This window comes from Eleginops maclovinus, chromosome 4 (assembly GCF_036324505.1).
Source record: "Eleginops maclovinus isolate JMC-PN-2008 ecotype Puerto Natales chromosome 4, JC_Emac_rtc_rv5, whole genome shotgun sequence".
Classification (NCBI taxonomy): domain Eukaryota; kingdom Metazoa; phylum Chordata; class Actinopteri; order Perciformes; family Eleginopidae; genus Eleginops; species Eleginops maclovinus.
In genome coordinates, this window is record NC_086352.1 from 36,192,114 (window position 1) to 36,215,982 (window position 23,869).

At 41.8% G+C, this 23,869-nt stretch overlaps 1 protein-coding gene across 2 annotated transcripts in view; it reads right to left on the minus strand.

The window, feature by feature from the left end:
• The window catches only part of dok4 (docking protein 4), an 80,140-nt gene extending 61,334 nt beyond the window's left edge, over positions 1-18,806 (minus strand). For both annotated transcript variants that reach the window (XM_063882520.1, XM_063882519.1), the window contains exon 1: positions 18,592-18,806. The gene's annotated coding sequence lies outside the window, so the exon portion shown is untranslated. The remainder of the gene's footprint in view (positions 1-18,591) is intronic.
• Positions 18,807-23,869: the final 5,063 nt, after the last annotated feature.

Sequence of the window (23,869 nt, forward strand, 5' to 3'; positions counted from 1 at the left end):
GAAGGTAAGAAGGATGGAAAACATTAAAGAATTAAAGAAGGAAGGAAAAACATGAAGAAAGGAAGAAGGGAAGAAAGGAAGGACGAAGGTAGAAAGGAAGAAAGGGAGGGACGGAGGGAAGGAAGGAAGGAGTAAATGAAGGATGAAGGGAGGAAGAAAGGAAGGAAGACGGGAAGGAAGAAAGGAAGCAGGAAAGGAAAAAGGAGGGTAGGACGGTAGAAAAGGAAGGGGGGAGGAAGGCGGAAAGGAAGTAAATGAAGAAAGAAGGAAGTAAAAATGAAGGAAGAAAGGAGGGAAGCGATGTTAATTCTGAATGAATAAAGAGTGGATTAACCTGCTTCATGATCTGCTGAGAGTGAAGGGGTACATGTTAGAGTAAGAGGAGCCTTTATTTACAGTTTTTTCCAAAAAAAGCTTTAAAATTCAATCATATGATATTTTTATATTGCAGCCATTCGTTTAAAGATATTATCATTTCTCATGTGTTACTTTTTAATGCAAATTACGATTCTGCTCGAGAAGAAAGCCTGGTTCACTTTTTGAAAAACATAAATCACTGAAATTCCCAGCCTGCACCTTTCTCCAGGCCCTTTTTTCGTATAACCTTTGGACGATTCTGGTCATTTTATTTTGCTTATTAAAGGCTCTATCCCGAAGAGAGAGTGAGCGCTCTGCAAAGCTGGCTGGGAAATGGGCGGCGTAGATCAGCTGTAGAGCCGGTACAGTTTCTTCGTACTCTGTGAGCTACAGGCCCATGTGGACCAAACTAGAGTCAGGGATTACTGGAGCAGGGGAAGGACCTATCCAAGGCGAGTTTGGTAAGTTTCATCTGGTTTCTGTCTAACCTGCATGAAGGTTTTTGTGATGCTTTGCTGCGTGCACGGGGGTGTGGTAAGCGCACTGCATTTAGACACAAACTCAAGCACACACACATTTACTTATCCAAATGTCTGAACGCTCCTTTAAATTCCACTGCTTATCTATGGTCATGCTGCAACAGAACTCAGACACACAGGCAGCAGCTGCTCTATCACACCACTCATCAACAGCCTGATTATAGGAACAGCCTATCAGGATATAACATTCACTCAGTATGTAAAATGCCCCACCAGAGACAACAACACTCTGGACCTTTTATATACTAATACCAAGAATGCATACTGTGCCACTGCCCTCCCTTCCCTAAGCAGATCTGATCACAACCTTGTCTTTCTGGCACCAAAATATGTCCCCATTGTTCAGAGGCAGCCTGTATCCACTAGGACTGTGAGGAAGTGGACCCCTGAGGCCAATGAGGCTCTACAGTTCGAGACCACCGACTGGGATGTGCTTTGTGTGCCACATGGAGAGGACATCAACAACATGACCGACTGCATCCCCGATTACATAAAGTAAACTGTACACTGCTTTCCGAAAAATAAACCGTAGGTAGAAGGAACGTCCACCAATTGGAAGCTAGATGGTTTAATCCCCCAGCCACTGCAGTCAACATGTCAGGTTTCACTTGGCAAAATACTGAACCCCAAAGTGCTCCCGAGCGTGGGACACCTTGTATGGCAGCCTGTGCCCCACAGAATGTCTGTGTAATTGAGTAACTGCTGACCTGTGTTGGGAGGTAAAATCACTTTTAGTGGTCACAAAAGCAGTGGTCCAGCAGTGGTTCAGTAAGTAGGGGCTTGGACTGGGAATCGTAGGGTCGCCGGTTCAAGTCCCCGAACAGACTTGAAAAATGGAAAGTGGACTGCTACTTGGAGAGGTCCCAGTTCACCTCCTAGGCCCTGCTGTGGTGCCCTTGAGCAAGACACCGGACACCTCCAATCCCCCCTCCCCATTGCTCCCCGCACGCTACACGATCTGTCATCGGCATCAAACTGGACAATTTTTAAGCTGTGGTGGAGAGGAGGACACTCAACAGGCTGCTGTCCATCCTGGATAACACCACCCATCCTCTCCACCTGCAGCTGGTCAGTCAACGGAGCTCCTTCTCTAACAGGCTAATACAGCTCCGCTGCAACAAGGACAGACACAGGAAAACATTCCTGCCCACGGCAATAACTCTTTTTAATAAATCTCCTCTGGCTGGCAGAGAACTCTCTGCTTCATAGCTTCACTGGACTTACACCTCACTGGACATTCACATCCACGTTCATTTAAATTATTATTAATCCTGTTTAATCATTCTATGTATATATCATTCTTACTTCCCGTTCTTTTTCTTTAGATTTGTAAATCATTTTTTGTTTTTGTTTATCCTTATATTTTACTATTTCTTATTGTGTATATTTTGTATTGTCTCTATGTTTCTAATGCTGCCGGAACAAAAGAATTTCCCAAATTGGGATCAATAAAAGTCATATCTATCTATATCTCATATCGATAGCTGCCCACTGCTCCTAGTACTAGGATGGGTTAAATGCAGAGGACATATTTCACTGTGTGTGCTCTGCTGTGTGCATGTATGTGACAAATAAAGAGGGTTTGATCCTCCGATTCTATCTATCTATCTACAAAAGACTAGACAAGCTTTTATACATGCTTTCCACTTAAGATAGCACTGTGCGTAAATCCTTTGAGTCTGATTTCTGTTCCCTTTGCAAATCCCATATTTGCTCTTAAATATTTTTTAACCTTGTCCCTTCATATAAAGCCTTTACATTGTCTTCAACATTATCCTGACCACCCTTTTTGTTCTGATGCCGCGGCTCTCTCTGGTCATCTCTTTTGAATCACTTTAAATCAATATTCCTGAAGACAGTAAACAAAAGATCAAATGACTCAGCCAAAATAACTTTGAACCCACAAATATTTTTTTACCAACCATTCTCTTCAGCTCTACAGAACTAGGGGTGCATAGTTTTGAAGCCCACCTCCTCACTGTTCAGGCTCCTTCCCACCACAGGTTTACTTATCTAAAAATATGCTACACAAACTGTAAATGTTTCCCCAACAATAATGGTGCAACACATTTATAAACAATAATTGCTATTAACAATTATTTGGGTCAGCTGGAGGTCAAAGGCAAAAGCCTGGATAAATGTCTGTATCTTCCTGAGGGACGCTAGAACAGTTCAATGTTTACTGCACAACACATTCTAAATCACTTTGGAGCTATAACCCAACTAATACTAGATAATAAATGGTAAACATTTAGGGAAGGTTTGTGTGTGTGTGCTTTGAGAAAACGTCTCAATGTTCACAAAACTTAGTAGAGGGTCATGGAGTGGTGCAGCAATGAGCCCTAAAACCAGGGAATTATTTATTCTGTTTCTTATTAGATGCCTCCAATGGAATGGAAACATCCGATAGCTTTATGTGGAGCGAGCCCTTGCAATGCTAATTTTGGGTAGGCCAACAAAAATACCTTATCATAACACGACTTTATTAGCCCCCCACTTCATGTCCCTGAGTGAAGCCCAATTTGCAGTCATGAACATTTTCAAAATAAAGGTGGAGTTGAAGGTAGGAAGTGAAGGGACGTCAGACACACACACAGAGTATGTTACAAGCAAACAACCTGTCTGACGTAGTTAAAAATGTATAGAAATATATTAAACAATATGATACATGCTCGATTTATTAGGAAGTGTTTCAACAGTCATTTGGCAGGCTCTTATATCTCACCACCAGTGAAATGAAGTGTCTGCCCTATACTGAGTCTGCTGACTGTTGTTAGTGCATCTAATAGAAACCACTTGCTAGTATCCTGCTAATAATTCAGATCGATGCCACTTTTCAAAACACAAAGTACAGAGTTCAGCAGTTTCCTCTCTCATATCAGATACCTGCTGGGTTCAGCCGGCAGCAGCTGAAGAGGCAGAGACTTGTCCAAAACCTGCTATAAATATGTTAGTACGCCATAAGCTGCTCCATCAATGTAAAGCTGCCACTTGTGTTCAGTTATCTGGCATCCTGCCGACACACGCACGCATGCACACACGCATGCACGCACACACACACACACACACACACACACACACACACACACACACACACACACACACACACACACACACACACACACACACACACACACACACACACACACACCTTCCATACGAAAACTGCTGTCAAGACCTTGTTAACAGGATACAAAGGTAAGAGAAAGAACATTTTGACTTCAGCAGCTCTGCCTTAACGCTGTTACAGGTTTAACCTCAGTATTAAATTCCTCCTCTGATCAAATGTGAGGGGATGTCTTCCAATCTTAAATTATATGCAAAACCACGACTCAGTTTCAAGATGGCACTTCTTTTTATAGATAGTAGAAAACACAGCATCACAATTCATTGATCATATGTTCAACATTCCCAAGGTCCGAAATGTATAGTCAATAAATGATGATGCTGAGCATGCCAAGTGTGCAGGACTTTCTGTTCTACAGACTTATGTTTTTTTTGTGTCCTTGCTCTGGCATCTGAGATAGTGTAGTTGCATGTGCAAATGTCACATACAAGGTGTTTTACAAAAATCTAATTCAACTCTTTTAATTGTAATCTCTTTTTGGAGGGTCTTTTTTTCATTCATTAAAGACTTTTAGTCACTACTTACACACGTGAAACTTGGTTGAGTGGGTTAAGACAAAGGAATAAAACATATCCCCTGTTGCCTACCAGCTGTGGCCTGGTCTCATGATTCTAACAAACACTGGGCAGGTTTAATGATGCCGTCCTGTATTATCAGCACTACAGGGACCCATGTTGGAAAACCAGATCACACAGCACTTTACTGAACCTGTGGATTATCATCTCTGCTCACACAATGAGCACAACAACAAGCAGCTGGTTAGCAGCCTTAATAACTGAACCTGCAGCTGGATCATATGTCATAGATGGACATGACCCGGTAGAAACCAGATGAAAAAGAGACGTCTTCAAGTGTGATTACATATGATAGTCACTTTGTTGTCACTCATTTCAGAGGAATGACCACAGACACAGAGTAACATCCCACAACTCAGAATGGTGTGCATACTTGTGAAAGCAAATAAAATATCAAACCAAAGAAGCGCTTTTCCAGTCTTTGTAATCCCTCAAACGTTATACATATACAAGTCAGCATCACACACATTCTTACAGAGGCAGAGGCTGCCAGGCACCTGCTCAGAGACCAACATGTTGACTGCAGGGGTTGGGGATTGAACCACCAACCTCTGCCTGAATATCATCGTACGCATGGAAATGAAATGTTGTCTTGTGAGAATTCAGGCCAAGAAATATGGTGTCTTTATTTTCCATTTCTGTCTATTTGACAACATGAGTTTATGAGAATTGATATCAACGTGTTCTCTCTGCGGAGAGAGTAGACCGAAGCACAGAGGACAGCACCCTGCTATCCATCACTGAGGAGGGGGACATCCGGGAGTAAAACTGTAGTAAATCATCAGAAACACACACACACACACACACACACACACACACACACACACACACACACACACACACACACACACACACACACACACACACACACACACACACACACACACACACACACACACACACACACACACACACACACAGGATCAGGATCGCTGAAGAGAAACCTGCTGCTGTACATCAGATCTGGGATTTATCTGTTTTGGATTTTTTAGGATTGACTGATGCAGAAAAGAATGCTTTAGTCTAACATTATTAAATCATGGAGTGTCTCTTTATTCTAAATAAAGCACTGTTTTAGTTCTCCACTTTATTCATTCTCTCTCTTCATTCTGCTTGCAGTTGCACAATATTTCCTGGGAAACCTTCCGAACCATTTTGTCCCTTTTACACAGAGCAGTAGGGGTTGGTACACCCAGAGATGGAAGGTGGCCCTGCGGTGTTTCTCTAGCCTGAACCCTGCTGCTCACTCTGATCATTGGACCTTGTGTGTTCTGATTAAGTCATAATATGGTTTTAATGAAACTCCTGGCTCCCTCCCCTGCTGTTCTTCAACACAGTGTTGGTAAGAAGGAAATAGTGGGAGTGCAAACCAGCTTTCAGAGGGACTATTTTGAAATATTATGATCATATGAAGAGTGGTTCATGCGATTTTAGAGGGAAACTATTTGCTTTGTTGTAAATGAACATTAAAAGAAGCCCGTCAAAAACGCTCAAGAGTTAAACTTCAGAATGGAATTGATTGTATGAGTGTTTAACCTGCAATGGCTGTGTCCACATAGCGCTCTTGTAGCGATCTTTCATCTGTTCCCAAAGTGTAGAGAGAAGAAGCTCTGCATACAGAGGACATGAAGGGTTAACCCTCAACAAGATTATTCCCTGTTTCCTGTAAGCATTATCCAATTTTATATCTAAGGTCTTCCTACTCATACGAGCATTAAAGGTCCCTATGCTATATTTGAACACTATATTGTAGGGCCATATCTATACAATCATGTCTGTGAAGTGTTTCCTCAAAATACCAAATAGATCCCCCATTTTAGCATGCCTCATCCCCCTCTATTTCAGCCCTGTTCCTGAAGTGCTGAGGCTGTGATTGTAGCTTTAAATGAACAAGCTGCTGCTGGCCACGCCCCTTTGGAGCTGCTGCTAGCCACGCCCCTTTGGAGCGTCATGATCTCTCCTCTGAAGAGAGTTTTCTACCGGGAGAAACTCAGCTAAACGCTGCCGTGGTTAAACGCCATATTATGTTCCAAACCACATCCAGCATTATCTCTGAAACAGTATGGAGCTCAAACGTTTCTCTCTCTCGGTTTACCTCAAGGACAAGGACCTTTATATTACACATAGTCTCTCCAGTACAGCGTTAGCTCTGAGTGTTAGCGATGCTTGCTAATGTAAACACAGACCATATTACTTCCAGAACACGTGGCGCATTGTTTCTGATACAGCACAAAACAAGCACACAGCTTGTTGTTTCTCCAGTGTGTATCACTACAACAGTGACATTATATGTATTTCTGTATATATACAACTTTACTCTTAAGTCCTTCCTGCAGACATCCTGCTGAATACACACAGACACACAGCTAGGGGGGGTTCAGCTTGCCACTGTATATGGGGGATGATAGGTTGGAACGTGTCACGTGGGCGGGACGTTGCCATGAGTTCAATGTAAAGCCAGCCCACATTTCGGTTATGAGGTCATAAGGACAGCAAATCTGGATCAGCTCGTTTGTACCCCCGTTTTTAGAGATGTGGGTACAGGGTGTCTGCGCGGTTGTAAAAGGTATTAAAAGTAAGTAAAAAGGTAGTAAATGAAATTAGCAAAAATTAAGGCCATTAAAAAGTATTAAAATGTAATAAACGTCATCTGACGAGGTATTACATTTTCGAACCACTGTCCAACTGAGTTTTTTTTCCATTTGTGTTAAGTGCAGGCCAATCTCCTAAAAATTGCGTGAATTTAATTAGCCTATATTACATAAATGATATGTGCAAGTAGGACCTGAAAGATATCAATGATGTGACGTCAGTGCGCGGCGACTCAGTCTCTGCTTCAACTGGATAGCTTGGGGAAGTCATGGGGAAATGTAATTTTTCAGACCTCTGGTTAGAGGACTCGAGATTCAAAGACTGGCTTAGGCCAGTAGTTGGTAACAGCCGAGAGGCTTATTGCAACGTCTGTAAAAAGACAATAAATATCACCTGGATGGGAGTGAATGCCGTCAGGTCACACATGGAGTCTAATAGCCACCAAACAAGAATGCGCAGACGTACTGAGCAACTATCAATTTTGATGTTCTGCGCTAGAGCAACGGCTACATCACCGCAAACCACCGCTCTCCCCCAAACCTACACCGCTCTCCCGCAAGCCACTGCCAGCGGTAGGCCTACCAGCACCGTGAGTAGGCATACGACAGACGTCAGACAACAAACTCTGTGCCCTACTTCAACGTTGCGAGCTGAGGTTCTGTGGTGCTTGGAAACAGCAACTAAATACCACTCATACAACTCTGGGGGATGAGGGGATAGGAGAGCTCTTCCAGAACATGTTTACTGATTCAGAGATAGCAAAATCCCTCGCATGTGGCAAGGACAAGACGAGCTACATCATAAAATTTGGTGTAGCACCATACTTTAAGAAGAAACTAGTTGCAAGGGTCAACAAAGCATATACATACACGTTCGTTTCTTGGAGGAAGGTTGTGTGACATCAAGGTACTTTGGTTCCGAATTCATGGGACATGCCAGGGCAGTTGACCTGTTGTAGCACATCCAAGTAAGTATATTTTCTTATAATTATTGGTCCTAACATTTGCATTTGAACATTTTCATGGATTTCTGATGATTTAATCGATTTAACCTACAGTTGATTTTCTGTAACAGTAGCTATAATACTGGGAAATTCATTTAATTAGAAGGGCTGTAATCAGCCGACAAAGCTAGTTACTTTATGGAAGTTGGAGTAGAGTACCTGCAAAATAAATATACCTAATAATTCAGGTTCAATAGCTCCAGTATAGGCCACAAAGTAGAAGCAGAGCAGGCAGGCCACAGGGTCATGCTCAATCTCTCATATTGGCTCAATATCTAGCCCAGTGGTTCTCAAATTTAGCTTGCAGGTACCACCATTGTGACTAACATTGACCTACAGTAGCATGGCTTGTGATGGGATAAGTGTTATACAGTACTACTTAATCAGAAGGTTATGCATTGATCTGATAAAGCCAAAATTAAATTATAGAGATGTTGTTTGAAAGATTTTATTCTATATGTTTACTGATTATCAACCTAGTCATAAAAAAGGGAAAGGTTTGTGAAACGGGAGCTCCTACAGGACCAAACCCCCCTGCAGCTGACCAAAATTGAGTTGTCTGAGGAGAAGAACTGGGTCTCCCTTTAAGATCTTGACATCGGCCTGGGTGCTGAGTCTGCCATCAAGGTCATTTTGTTGTAGGTTATCTGGTTTGGCTTTTTAGAGGTGGATATGTGTATTATGATGCCTGCAGAAATCAGCCAGCAAATACAGCATGTTCAGTATGTACAGTATTACTATTATCATCATAATAAGTTTATTCGGATTTAGATTTAAAAAGTAAACATTTCCTGTCAAATCATTGACGTGCATGTTCCTTAATGTTCCCTGTTAGGCACTTCTGGGCAAACCAGGATGCAAGATAGGTGAACTTTCTGTGCTCACCTTCAGACGAGAATATTTGCAGTGCCTGGTTAAGGTGGTTAGGAAGCTGCAGGAGAAATGTCCCCTGAAATTCCCTGTGGTCAGGCAGATTGCATGTTTGGATCCCACAAGAATGAACAGAGATCATGAGTGGTGCCTCACACATATGAAGAGTATAGTGCAAACGTTCATCCAGGGAAAGCAGTTGGCAGGTGGCATTCCAGCTGGTAAGAAAATATTGTATAGGGGCAGTAGAAAATGGATTTTTAGGTTATGCAAATTGCTTTAGGTCTTGTGCTAGAGATTTCATTGGTGGTTTTCTGCCTTTTTACTCTGAGAAACATGATTCAAATATATGCACTCGTAGGTCTATGTGGATACTGTTACGTGATGCTGTGATGTATGCACTTTGTCAAATGGATGATGAAGCAGTTGACTGGAATGCATTAATGACATGAATAATTATATCTTAATTTTCCTGTCAATATTGTAGGTGATGTCATCGTTCAGCAGTTCACATCCTTACTCTCTGTTGAGGGCACAGATGAAAAATGTGTTTCCTTTTGACCACTGAAACAACGTCTGGATGTCTTTCTGCACTCCAAACTCAGCATGTCCCACCCTGAACTGCTAAGGTTCTGCCAAAGTGTTCTCCTCCTGCCCCATGAACAAGCCACGGTAGAGAGAGGCTTTCAGTAAACACGGAGGTGGAAACCTGCAACCTTCTTGACGAGTCTCTTGAAGCACTGAGATTAATTTGTGATGCGGTCAGTGGGTGTGGTGGCATTCTAAAAGTGCCTTTGACCAAGGAGCTCGTGGCCTCTGCTGCTTCAGCAAGGTCACAGTATAGGCTATACCTGGAACATGAATCAAAAAAGAAGGAGAGTGTCACACAACAATTCAAGAGGAAAGCAGCGGAGGATGAGCTGGAGGACCAACAGAAGCATCACCGGGTCCTCAGCAGTGTGACTGAGTCACTCCAATTAGACGCAGACAAGTTAGCTGAGATGGCCGAGGGAAAGGCTGGAACGAAGATGGCCGAGCTAATCACGAAGTCTAACAGTCTTCGCAGAAGATTCAAAGACAAAAAACCTGAACTGCTACAAAGGGACAAAATAATAGAGGAAAAGGCTGCACAGTTGAGGTACTTGTAACTCTCTCTCTCTCTCTGTCCTTACTGCTACCTTACTCTACAGAGCCTTTATCTCGCTCTCATTCTGTCTGTCTGTCTGTCTGTCTGTCTGTCTGTCTGTCTGTCTGTCTGTCTGTCTGTCTGTCTGTCTGTCTGTCTGTCTGTCTGTCTGTCTGTCTGTCTGTCTGTCTGTCTGTCTGTCTGCCTGTGTGTCTGTCTGTCTGTCTGTCTGTCTGTCTGTCTGTCTGTCTGTCTGTCTGTCTGTCTGTCTCTCAGTGTTGGGCAGTTTTTGAGTCCAGTGTTGAAGTCAAGTTATTACCTTGTTAAATTGTGATGAAATTATTATTATTATTTCATTACTCTACTCGCCACTTTACTTTGACTTTTTACAGAAGTCCTTTTATTAAACATTTCAGTTTTTAAACTTTTAAACCTTTTCTGATATTCATTTGTCATTTTGTCTTCATTGAGACAGAATGATAGTGAAAGAAAGAGTGTAGCACTGGAGAAGTGGTGTGTGCTCTTCCTACACATACCAATGACATCACTTTTTGTCTTGGGTTAGAATTAAATAACAAATAATTGTGTATAGGTCAGTGTTTTTATTGAGGCAAAAAAGTAACAAAGTATCCAGTAACTGTAATAATAGGAACTTGATTTGAATTGTAAGCATTACTACACTTACTCACTCAGAAAGTTAAGTAACAAAAGACAGTAATCTGTTCCCTTATAATTAGTTACCCCCAACACTGAAGTTTGAAAGGTTGCCACTACAGTTGCAGCTCGAAGTCGTGTTGGTATTAAAAAATATTGTGAATGTATTAAAAAAGGTATTAAAATGTATTAAATTCAATTTAAGAATTTCTACCCTGGGGTAAGGAGGAAAAGAGAGAGGGTTGTATTTGCTGACACTTTGTGAGTCTCCTTACACATCGGGGACACATGTTTATGTATAAAAGACATCAAAAAGTGCATTTTGTATTATTGGGGATCTTTAATATGTTTTTACTTCATCATGGAGCTTTAGGAATAGGAATGATAGGAACAGAAACGTTTCCACTTATAAATTGAATGGACAGCTTTAATGCTCATTGGGTCTGAGTCTGCAGTCTGTGTAATCAACCTGGATGAGATGATGGGCTGAATATTGGGAAATGTATTGTTTTGTACAAAAGATCACAGCACACCCCCAGGCAGGTTTTACCTCACACACAAAAATCACTGCCTGCAGGCTCACGTTAGATCACTGGTAGCTAATTGTGCACAGTTTGAAACATCAAGTAAATGTGTGAAAGCAGATCAAATGTACGAGCTTCAATGATGTTGCAGCATGGAGAAACCGATACGGTGATCAGCTGGAGTTATTCTGTTCTAGATAAGAGGAAGGGGTGGTGGGAATGAGGGAGGGGGGGACGAGCGACTATGGAGGCAAAAGAGCAGGAGGAAGACGACCCGCCTTCATCTCCTCCATCCTCTGAGGACTGAACGCTGTGATGTGGAAACAACTGGTCTGAGCACAGTCCAGCGTGCACTCTGTCATTTACAGATGTGGAATGTGGCTGCCGCTCGACCTTCAGCACTAATTACAGACCATCTCTCTCCCTCCCTCTCTCTCTCTCCCTCCCTCTTTCTGTCTCTCTTGCTGCATGTCAGGGCATTCAACCAAAACCAGACTGCACCCACAATCCTTTGCTCCAAGCTCCAGTCCCCAGAGACAGAAAACAAGCACTACCCATGATTCACACACACACACACACACACACACACACACACACACACACACACACACACACACACACACACACACACACACACACACACACACACACACACACACACACACACACACACACACACACACACACACCTGCCTGTACATTGACACTCATTCATTCCATGAGCTTGCAGAACTTGTTAACTTGATGAGGAAATAAAATGTAAACAAGCTGAGCTTCCCACAAACTAACACTACAAGTAACGAATAGAAGAAGAACACCACATCACTGAATGACTCACGTTTAGAAACCTGTACATGTGAGCCAGATGAGATATGTTTGCATGACCAACTGGACTTATTATTAATATTTCAAACAAAGTGCCCGGGCTGAGGGAAGGCCAAACCGGACCAGGATGAGGGCACGGTGGTGTTCAGGCCAAATGCAAAAGATTTTAAAAAGGCAGATAGAGAAGATGGATATAAAAAATAACTTTTGCTTTATGATTTTTAGGGTGTTGGCCATCCATCCTATTGGTTATATTTATATTGTACAATGTAGTTACTGCGATTTTAAGTTCTACAGCAAAGTCCAAAGAAACACAAGAAGACAGATGATCAGACACACACTTTGATGTAATACATCCTGCTACACACACTCTATGTGTTGGTAATCATTGTGTGGGAACACTGTGTGCACTTACTGAAACGTGTGCTTTGCATGACAAGTTTGAGGGTTTGACTTCCTTCCTATGCTAATTCATTTGATTTGTGAATCAAGAGGCACTTTTCCAAAATACAACTCCTGTATTTTTACATATTTATCGATGGCTTTATTACTCGGAGCACACAGGAGATCTTGTTACAGCCAGAGAATTGACACAGAGATATGCTTGGAAACCTAATGACAGAGTTTATCTTGCTCTCTCTTCAATATTGAACTATTCCTAATAGATCAATCAACATTTAGCAGCTCAGCTCCTGGCAGGGAGTGATTGGCAGCTATCCTCCTGTCAGATGGACTCCGATGTCCTTACTGCTGTCTGACACTGTGCGTCTGCTTTGTCCTGTAATTCTCTGAAGAAGAGAATGAATGTTTTATTAATGAAAGGCAAGTCTCATCAACTATCAGGGAAATACCAATATACAGCTGTGGGGAAAGAATGCTAAAGCTCCCAGGCCTGCAGGAGACAGAGGAGGAGAGGAGAGGCAATGGCTAAGATGACAAGAGCTAAAACTCAAGGGCCATAGAGAACATTTTACATCAACTAATATTCACTTGATCATATCTGTACACATTTTTTAAACTTAAGTTTAAGGGCTACATTTCAGACTAAATGATATGATAATTGGTAATAATTAACAACCAATTTCAGAGTGTTGTATTGAAGTGAATTCATCAAGCTGACTCATGTCACAATTCTCAATTCGGCCACTGACACTGAATCCCACATAAATAAACTACAACAGCATCCAGTGACACATAACCATCATTTAACGCATCTATAATCCAACAGCCCTGCCCAGAGTCTGTCAGTGGTCTTCTGTAGCGCCTCAGTACTGAAGGTAAACTGGAAATGGGGGTAGAAAGGCCACAGCACGTCAACTACCAGGCAGCCTCAGTTTACAAATCTTCAGTTCTGAAGTTTGATTGGTATTGAAGATAGTCCATACACCGGGCTTCTTGTCTCCACTATAAAGAACTTTTTTTTCAGGTTGGAATTGTATCTCAAAAAACGTTGCAAAATCAGATGTTTTATTTATGACCCTTAATTCATTGGAAAATACAGCTCTGGAAAAAATTAAGAACCACTTCATCATTATCAGTTTCTCCGGTTTTATTGTTTATAGGTATGTCTTTTAGTTGAATGTTGTTTTTTTAATTGTATTCTATAAACTACTGACAACATTTCTCTGTGCTGGAATTCAACAGACACTGGAAAGGCTGCCATACATGAAGAGATAAAGATTTAAGAAACATGAGGAGTGGTCTCTTCATTTTTTCTGGAACTGTATGCTTCAAGCTGAGCAGCCTTAACTCTTGGTTCACTCCATGAGGCAAGTAAATGGATTTTGAGCAAACATCCTAATAAACATGATTGCACTTAGATATTTGTATTATAATTCAATTGTTATATTTAAGTTGTAATAATAAATGGCTTAATACTGTGAGTGTTATAGAGACTAGGTAATGTTTTAAGTGTTGATGTGTACCTGCCCAGGGACTGTAGATTTGTCCCATCCTCTCCCTACCCAATGCTGAAACTCCAGTCCATGCTTTTATCTCGTCTCGGTTGGACTGCTGCAATTCACTTTTCTCCAGGCTAGCCAAATCAACAACCTCCAAACTACAACTGGTTCAAAACACTGCTGCCAGGATATGAACCAGAACCAGAACATTTGATCATATCAGCCCTGTTCTCACTGCATTGCATTGGCTCCAGATTAACACAAAATCAGACTTCAAGATTCTACCTTTAAAATGTCACATGGACTAGCACCGCCCTATTTGTCAATATTAATAAATAAATGAGTAGCTGGATGGGTGGACGGTGTACATACTGCTCTGACAGCTGACATATGACGCCCATAGGGTGCTACATGATGCCATACTATCCTCTGTCCCTGAGCCCTCCATCACCACGTCCAGTCATTCCATCGTCTGCTTCCCTGTCCTCATCCATCTCCACACACACACACGCACACACGCACACGCACACACACACACATACACACACACACACACACACACACACACACACAATGCAGGTGGGGATAATGGTTGGTCATTTACCCAACTGTAACTCCTATAACACAGCGGCCCTTCATTTGATGATAACCAGGGCTGCCATAGACACTCATGTTGGTTTCATTCTACGATACAACTTATACTAACAACTTAACTTCAACTTTAGCCTTTTGGGAAGGAATTGGTAATATTCCAAAGTACCACAGAGCCGTAGTCACTGGGATTACAGATATTTATTTTGTGGGCCGCATATCATTTCATTGTTACTTAAGAATGTGTAAAGAGCTAAACAGAAGATGATGTAGAGGAAACAAATTGTCACACTTACAGCTTCAGTCAGGCTCAAACCTCTGACAGACCTGTGTGTATGTGTGTGTGTGTGTGTGTGTGTGTGTGTGTGTGTGTGTGTGTGTGTGTGTGTGTGTGTGTGTGTGTGTGTGTGTGTGTGTGTGTGTGTGTGTGTGTGTGTGTGTGTGTGTGTGTGTGTGTGAATAAATGTGTGTGCATGTTAACACGAGCAAAAAACAGAGCTCTGTCTTAACCCTAATTGTCACTTTGCGTGCATGTAAAAACAGGTTGAGGGCCATAATAAGCTCAAATAATAGTGTGGAGGACGAGGACAACACACACAGACACACATACACACACACACACACACACACACACACACTCATAAGTTCCTCACAGGCAGGGCACTGAGCTCAGGTACATTCTTTGAATTTGGACACGGGGGTTATTTGGGTGTCAATGTTGGGATCATGCATCGGTGAACAGAAAACCCAACACACTGTTGCGTAACACACCGAGGGGAGGCTCACTTTGAGGTTTTTATTTCCACTTAAAGGATAACTCTGACGTTATCAGTTATTCCTTTAGTCAACAAATCCCAAATGAATGGACAACACAATACTTTAAATCTTCCTGTCACTGTCTGTGGCTCTCGTTGCTTCCTTCTGAAGACGCTTATCTTTAAGATAAGGTTAAAATAGACTTCAATTATTTTAGAAAGTTGAGCCATTTCCAGTGTTAAGAGAAGCGTGAAGAGAACATTATTTCAGAAAATAGCAGATTCTAAAAGGGTTTATATAGATGTATATAGTGTGCTACTTCCCAAAACTGAACGCTATAGTGCATTGGTTGGGGACTATTTTCAGCTGCGGATTAATACGCATTTCTTGTTGGCCATATGATGTATGTAACTTTTGTCAATATAAACTTCAGTATGCATGTTCATGATAATAAAGTAACATGTCAACAGTGCAACAGTGAGGCTCATTGGTGTAACAGCTCTGGGATAATAATGGAGGGCTGGGACACAGAAAAGATGTATCAGGCTTTGACACGCACGCACGCACGCGCGCACGCGCGCGCGCGCACGCACACACACACACACACACACACACACACACACACACACACACACACACACACACACACACACACACACACACACACACACACACACACACACACACAACAAAGCTCAGTTGTTTTAGATTTATATTTAAAAAAACTTTTTACCCAAATGTGTGTTTCAAAATATCTATAATAATGTAATAAAACATTAATCCGGTGCACATTTAAGAATCAGATTTATGCTCCAATTATAACTTTGACATTTCCTTTGTTTAAAAGCAACTCAGAGTGTATAGACTGTGCCCTCGCTGCCCTGATTACTCTCACAGTAAATACGTTTCAGTTTGTTTTTTTATTGGATAATTAGCAGGAAGCCTGAGTGCTACAGAGAGTGTGCAGCGACACTACAGCACTGTTACTGTAGCCTCACCGATTAAACCATGTGAGAGAGAGAGCAGGAACACTTAGTCTCTCTCTCCCTCCAGAGCCTGAGCCAATGGAGCAGCTGTCAAAGCAAATTAGAGCAGGAAAAACACCGGAGAGAAGCCCCCCACCGCTCCCACGTTCATCCCTTTCTTTTCGCGTCTTAACCTTCCTCTTCTTCTCACTATACCTTCTTTACTCTCCATCCTCCAGCTCCCCTCCCTCCCCTTACTGTATCCCACGCTCCTCATTCATCACACACACACACACACACACACACACACACACACACACACACACACACACACACACACACACACACACACACACACACACCTGAATCTGAATATACAGTTTGTCAGAGCATGCAGGTACATCACAATACACTGGTGAATGTTGTGTGTGCATCATTAGCCCTGCAGAGTAGACACACACACACGCGCACACACACACACACACACACAGATGCTGTGTGAAACCTGATCCATTAGCAGAGGAGGTTTGCTCAGTAGTATCGTGTGTGTACGGTATATGTGACTGATGTGTGTGTGTATCCTCATATGACATAGCCAATGCAACAGAGTTTACAGTCATAGGTCTTTAAGGATACGGTCTACACAGCAGACACACAACTTTTATGTTTTCAAAATGATAATATCTTCATGCTACAGTAGCTAGAACTATGGAATGGTTATGAACATAACCATGGTACGCATGCATTGTCCTCATCTTCCTCAGATGTTAACTACATGTGGATTACTAATGCTTCTGACCGCGGCACCAAACTCCCGTACCAGGATCGAAGGAGGTTCCTTCATGTACCCTGAAAAAACATCTCACTGAAGTTATTTTCAGTGGAGGAATAATACTATAGGAAGACAAAGTGACAGGAAATACTACATAAGTATGATAAGGTTGCAATGAACTTTATTCAACTCATATTGATCAAATTATTCTGTGACAACCAGACAAATGCAGGTTGCATATAATGACCCCCCACCAAGGATGATGAGATCCCACAGCTGATGGATATGGACGCTGCAGCATCCTCTCTTCCCGGGTAAGGGGAGGTCGCTACCTGAACTTGACCCCATAGTCTTGGTGTTGGAAACTATGACAATACCCTGCAGCAGGATAACGTGTCCAGCTGCAGATGCTCTTTAGAAAGCTCTCTACCCCCATAACTGTCTCGCCATACCACAACTTTGCCTTTACAGTTGCCTCGCAAGGTCAGCTGATTTGCACAGACAAAGAGGAGGAGAGTTATTTTGCTAAATCTGGATGAGGAAGAACTATGTGGTTATGTGAGTACCAGTCATTTGAACAACATTTGAACAACTTCTTTTAAATAAAATATCGAGAAAACCTGCAGGAAAAGTCGATTTTTGTGTGTGTGTTTACTTTATAATGCACTGTCTGAAGTCAGCCTCATAAAGTGATGCAAATAAAAGAAGTAAAATATGAACTATGATGAAGTACATATTCTGAAATGTAATATACCTAACTGTGATATGTGATATGTTCATATTCCCCTCAAGACAGTCATTAAAAGCAATAATTGCATATACTGTCAACTTAGAGAAACTGTGCAGAAAACATTTACCTGCCAAAAAAAAAACTGGTTGTTTTATTTTGGCAATAAGGTTCCCATCATTTGCAAATAACTTTCTCTGTTTGTCCATCAGCTGTTTGGTTTATATAGAGTTAATGTTTGTTTTAAAAAAAAAACTAAAGACAGGTCGCACCTGGGAAGCTTTAGCCAGCAGCATTTTTGCTATACAAATAACCTATAAAATGTTTGCTGATTAATTTTCTATATATCGACCTTGTTTTATTTTTGAGTCTGGCATTACCCTAAATTTAAAACACATATTAGGAATAGGTTAACCCAGCTAAATTCTGATTCTGAATTCCCTTCTGGCTTTTAAAAGAAATATATTATTTTACAGTAAAACATACTATAATAAAGCAGTCATTTCATGTCAACTTAGAGTGACTGGTGTGACAGTAGAATGACAGGAAATGTGATGAAGATCAGCCGGAGTGCTGCTAACAACATAACATGCATCTAGCTGATGGAGCTGCTCTGAGAATCGCAGATAAGACCAACGCTATCACCCCCAACTGCTGCTACTGAAACACTTTAGCCCCCCATGTTACCTGGGTGCCAGCTGCCCGTCACTGAGCTCCAGCTGTGGGAGGCTGCAGCAGGGCGGGCGGGTCCCGGGTCCCGGAGCTCGGACGTTGTCTCTGTGCCTGGCGGCTCCGCTGATTTTCCCCGCTGCTGACCTCCTGCTGCAGTGCCCCAGCAGCTGCAGACCGCCTCTTCCAGCTGCAGCAGACGCCACAGTAAATCCAACCGGACCGCCAGCAGTGTTTGTTATCGCCGCGGGGAGGGGGGGGGGGGGGGGGGATCTGTCTCTGCCGCTGTACGTGAGACTCTGCGACGCTGAGCGGAGCGGCGCGGACCGGACAGCGGACAGAACAACACAAAACAGACCACGCCCCCGCCCAACCACGCTCCAACACGCCCCGCCCAGTACCGTAATGCTCAGTGAAAAGCTTAGGCATAAAGATGAGATCAGAATCAGAAATCAGAAACAGGTTTGATGCCAAGTAGGTTAACACATACGAGGAATTTGATTTGGTGTTATGATGCATACATATACATATATTAAAAAACCATTATAATAGAACTATAATAACATTACAAATATAGAAATATTTACAGTGGAATAAATACAGGGATGTGCAGTATTATGATGAAAAACATGATGTTGTTTACATTGTGTGCATTAATGTATGTGGCTGAGGGTCAGTGTCAGTGGGGGTCCCGCCCTTGTTGATGAGGCTGGTAGCAGAGGGGAAAAAAATGTTCAGGGGGAGAGAGGTTTTGGTCCTGATGGAGCGCTGAGGGGAGCGGGGTTAACATTATATGTCCAGTGTGGGAGGGGTCGACCAATCTTCCCTGCCCACCTCAGGGTCCTGGAGGCATGCAGGTCATCGAGAGAGCGCAGATTGTGCCCGAAGCCTGCTCTTGCCCTTGCTCTTGGCTGTAGCTGCAGCGTACCAGATGGTGATGGAGGAGGTGAGGATGGACTCCATGATGGAGGAGGTGTGGATGGACTCCATGATGGAGGAGTAGAAGTTCTCCATCATCGTCTTTGGCAGGATGAATTTCTTCAGCTGCCTCAGGAAGAACATCCTGGGCTTTTTTGGTGGAGCTGAGGTTCTGCTCCCACTTGAGGTCCTGGCTGATGATGGTGCCCAGGAAGCAGAAGGACTCCACAGCAGTGACTGGGGAGTCACACAGAGTGGTGGGGGCAGGTGGGGCTGTGTACTTCCTGAAGTAAGGTAGATATGGTTCGATTTACTTTATGGAGACACATTTGGGAATTTTCTTTTTTACAGCATCCTGATGTGAAGGAAGTATTTATTATTTACTTAAGTTAATATAACAATACACTACAGTGCAAAATACTCAGTTACAAATAAAAGTAGTTAATTTAAAAGTGTACTTAAGAGTAAAAAAGTATTGCCATCAACATATACTCAAGAACCAAAAGTAAAAGTACTCGTTATGCAGATTGGCCCATTTACCCACCATATATTTCAATTATTGTATTATAATTGATGCAATGTCCTCATCAATTAGATGTTGCACTTGTAAACGTTTTTTTAATGACTTTATACACTACTGGGTAGCTTAACCTATTATCATACTGTATATGATAACGATTTGAGTTGATTTATATTTTGCATTAATAATCGTATTCCGCAAAGTAGCTAGTAAATACATATGTAAAATAAATGTAGTGGAATAAAAGTACAATGTGGTTAAATTATGTTAAAATACTCAAGTATAGAACAAGTGTGTTGAAATACCACAAGTAAGTGCAGTACTGGGGTAAACTTACTTAGTTACTTTCCACCACTGTATGAACTGTATCTACAGTGTCTCTTTCGAATATACAATATAAATACATCAAATAAGTTAGAATACAAAATAATGGACAATCTTACTACAAAAAATACTAAAGATATGATGCTGTTAACAATTAACGAATGTGCAAATTTGTAAACAAAGAAGTACACAATTTGGTGCATCTCTGATATGGGCACCACTCATTCCAGAACCAGTTTGTGATCCATTTTGTCTTAACAAAATCCCATCTGTTTATTCTGTAGTCACTGAATAATCTGCTAGCACGCCATCAGGCCAGCACCTCCTGTTTCTCTCCAAATAGTTCAGTGTAGCTTCTCCTGCTGTGAGCTGGCTTAGGTCAGATGAATGAGCTCTACCTCCTGAAGTACATTAATACCTGAAATTGGCTTAACATAATAATGGCTACTCTTAAAGAAAATATCATTTTGGGGAAATATGCTTGCATTTGATGTTTTACTGAGACTTAGATTATAAATTGATACTGCCATACACAGTAAATATAAAGCTCAGCACCAGCCGGTTACAGCTTATTGTGAAGTGGAAACAGGACAAAGTTGTTTAATTAGTCTTGTCGTGGCTGTGGGATTGCCTTCGACTAATCTATTTTATTTCCAAGTGTAACTATTTCTATACTGCCGGGTTATGGCAAAATAAAGAAAACATGAAAATAAAGTACAACCAAATTCACCTATCTACAGTCCAGAAATAAACTGGAAACCCCTAAAACCTGCAACAGATCAGTGAGCCCACTGAACATCCTTCGACTAAAATCTGAGAATACACAGCGATCTCCATCTGGCCGCATTGAGGCTTCTAAGTGAAGCCCAGTTATTATTTTCAGAACTTAAATTGTCCACTTAAAAGTGTTAGAGTGTCCAGGAGGACACTTTTTTGCTCCAACAAAAATGCATAAAGCATAGTTGCTGGAGCAATAGAGGTAGTGAAAGTGAGGATCCATGTCACTTCAACCATTGTGAACTAATCACTTGATATTCAGGTTATTATGGAGTTCTATTAGCCTACATGAGAAGGTCAGAGGACCTCACACATCAGTTGTGTGTGGGGAAAGTACAGTTTCACTAATAGACGGTTTTGAATCGGGTCAACTGTGAGACACAGGGGAGCTGTACCAGTTACTATCACAATGATAGATGAACACAGCGCTCTCCTTCTCGCTCTGCTCACTGAGAAATGCTGATTGGTGAGCTTTCGGGCGTCGCATCAGTGCGTTACCTTGGATGTGTTGGATATTAGCACTGAGACCATCAGTCACCCTGACAGCCGATCAATCAACCACCCAATCAGGGGCGAGTATGAGTGAAAATGCGGGTTGGTGGCATGACGCTCGGCGGTGCTAAAAGTGTACACCTGCTGTGCATTGAACACCCAGCTCTGTCATTGTGAAGCTTCATCCTCTACAACAGACCAATTAGACGAGGTTTTAACTGAGAGTCGGTCCTGAAGAGGGACTTGAATTTTCAGACTGTTTACCCTGACAGTTTTATAGTTTTGTTGACAGATGCTCCCAAAGTTCAGCTATAGATGCTTTAGACTCTGTGGAGTTTGTAGTTGTCTCTTTAAAAACTCATACATAAATGTCTTGTTCCAGATGGCCCTCCACAGCTGAGAAATGCTGCTAACTGCCATGTGACTGAACCTGTGATGAAGTTAGTTAATAGACATAGACTGGCTCTGAGCTGATATCTGTATGCTTTTCATCATTCCACATTAATGTGTAAGTTCTTGGTCACAGCTTTCAATTTCTTCTATCACAATAGTTTGACCTCTGAAAGAATTATGATTATAGCTTTTCTGACCATAGTTGAAACATGCTTTGATATTAAAAAACAGAATCATTTGCACCTGTGTATTGATCTGACATAACAAAATCACTTTAAAAAAACAATATATCCGAAACTGCTGACTTCTGTGTAGGTTCTTTTAAAGAAATAAAACATAAAATAAACAAAAATGAGGGTTATGTTTGTATTATTATTACACTGTGGTGGGGGATAAAATCCACAGCTGTTGTTCTGTGCTAAAATGTATTGTCAATTCAACAGAAGCTAACATGAAGCTTCAGGAGTTCATATATTTATCCCGTTAGTTCTTTCATGGTGTACTGCCAAACCCGCATCCTGCTACTAACCACTATGTGCTCAACTTAGAAAGATATTAGGCACCCTTTACAAATCTAAAGTTATTTAAAACTGGTAACATACATTATTTTTACACAAAGGTCACGTATTATAATCCAATATATTGTAGGTCTAATATCTCTACAAAACCTTTCTGTGAAGTGTTTTGCTCAAAATACCAAACAGATCCCCCATTTTAGCATGCCTCACCCCCCTCTATTTCAGCCCTGTTCCTGAAGTGCTGATTCTGTGACTGTAGCTTTAAATGAACTAGCTGCTGCTGGCCACGCCCCTTTGGAGCGTCATGATCTCTCCTCTGAAGAGAGTTTTCTACCAGGAGAAACTCAGCTAAACGCTGCCGTGATTAAACGCCATATTATGTTCCAAACCACATCCAACATTATCTCTGAAACAGTATGGAGCTCAAACGTTTCTCTCTCGGTTTACCACAAGGACAAGACCTTTATATTACACATAGTCTCTCCAGTACAGCGTTAGCTCTGAGTGTTAGCGATGCTTGCTAATGTAAACACAGACCATAATACTTCCAGAACACGTGGCACATTGTTTCTGATACAGTACATAGCTTGTTGTTTCTCCACTGTGTAGGCCTACCATTAGAACAGTGACATTATATAATGTACAACAACTTTACTCTAAAGTCGTGGCTACACTGGACGCGCAACTGAAGCACAGCGCATGTTGAGCGCACGTCCTGCGAATGTATAATTTTACTGGCTACACCAGCAGCGCACATACAGCGCAACGTACAAACAAAACAAGACTTTCGTTGTCTTCAGTTTTTGGATCCAGCACAACAACAGTGAAACTGCAATACCGACTTTGTGTAATATGGGTAATTTAACATACAGACTGTAGGCTAGTTACTAAGCAACCGCCAACTGTCAAAATAAATGGCGACATCATTTCAGACAAAGTTTCACTAAGTTACGTTGTGCTGGATCCAAATAACTATATTTCAAATTGTCTTTACAGCACCTGCTGTAAATAAGGGGAAGGCACTCACCCTGCTTCTGGTATTGAACAGGATTAACAGGAGGCAGAGGCGAAATTGGGTGCATCCCATTAACCAGCGCAGGAGGCAACAAGGCGCTTTTCATCAGCTGGTTGCAGAGCTGCAGTTTGAAGGCGAACTTCACCTCAGCTATTTCAGGATGACTCGAAAGCAAATGGACCATGTGCTCTCAATTGTAGGCACAGATCTTCAGAGGCAAAATACAAACTACAGGGAATGTATTGAGCCTAAACAACGGCTTGCTGTAAAATTGAGGTAACTGAAATATTTCACTTGCTTTTAAAATGTTTATAGTTTAATGTTTAGGCCTAGCCACAA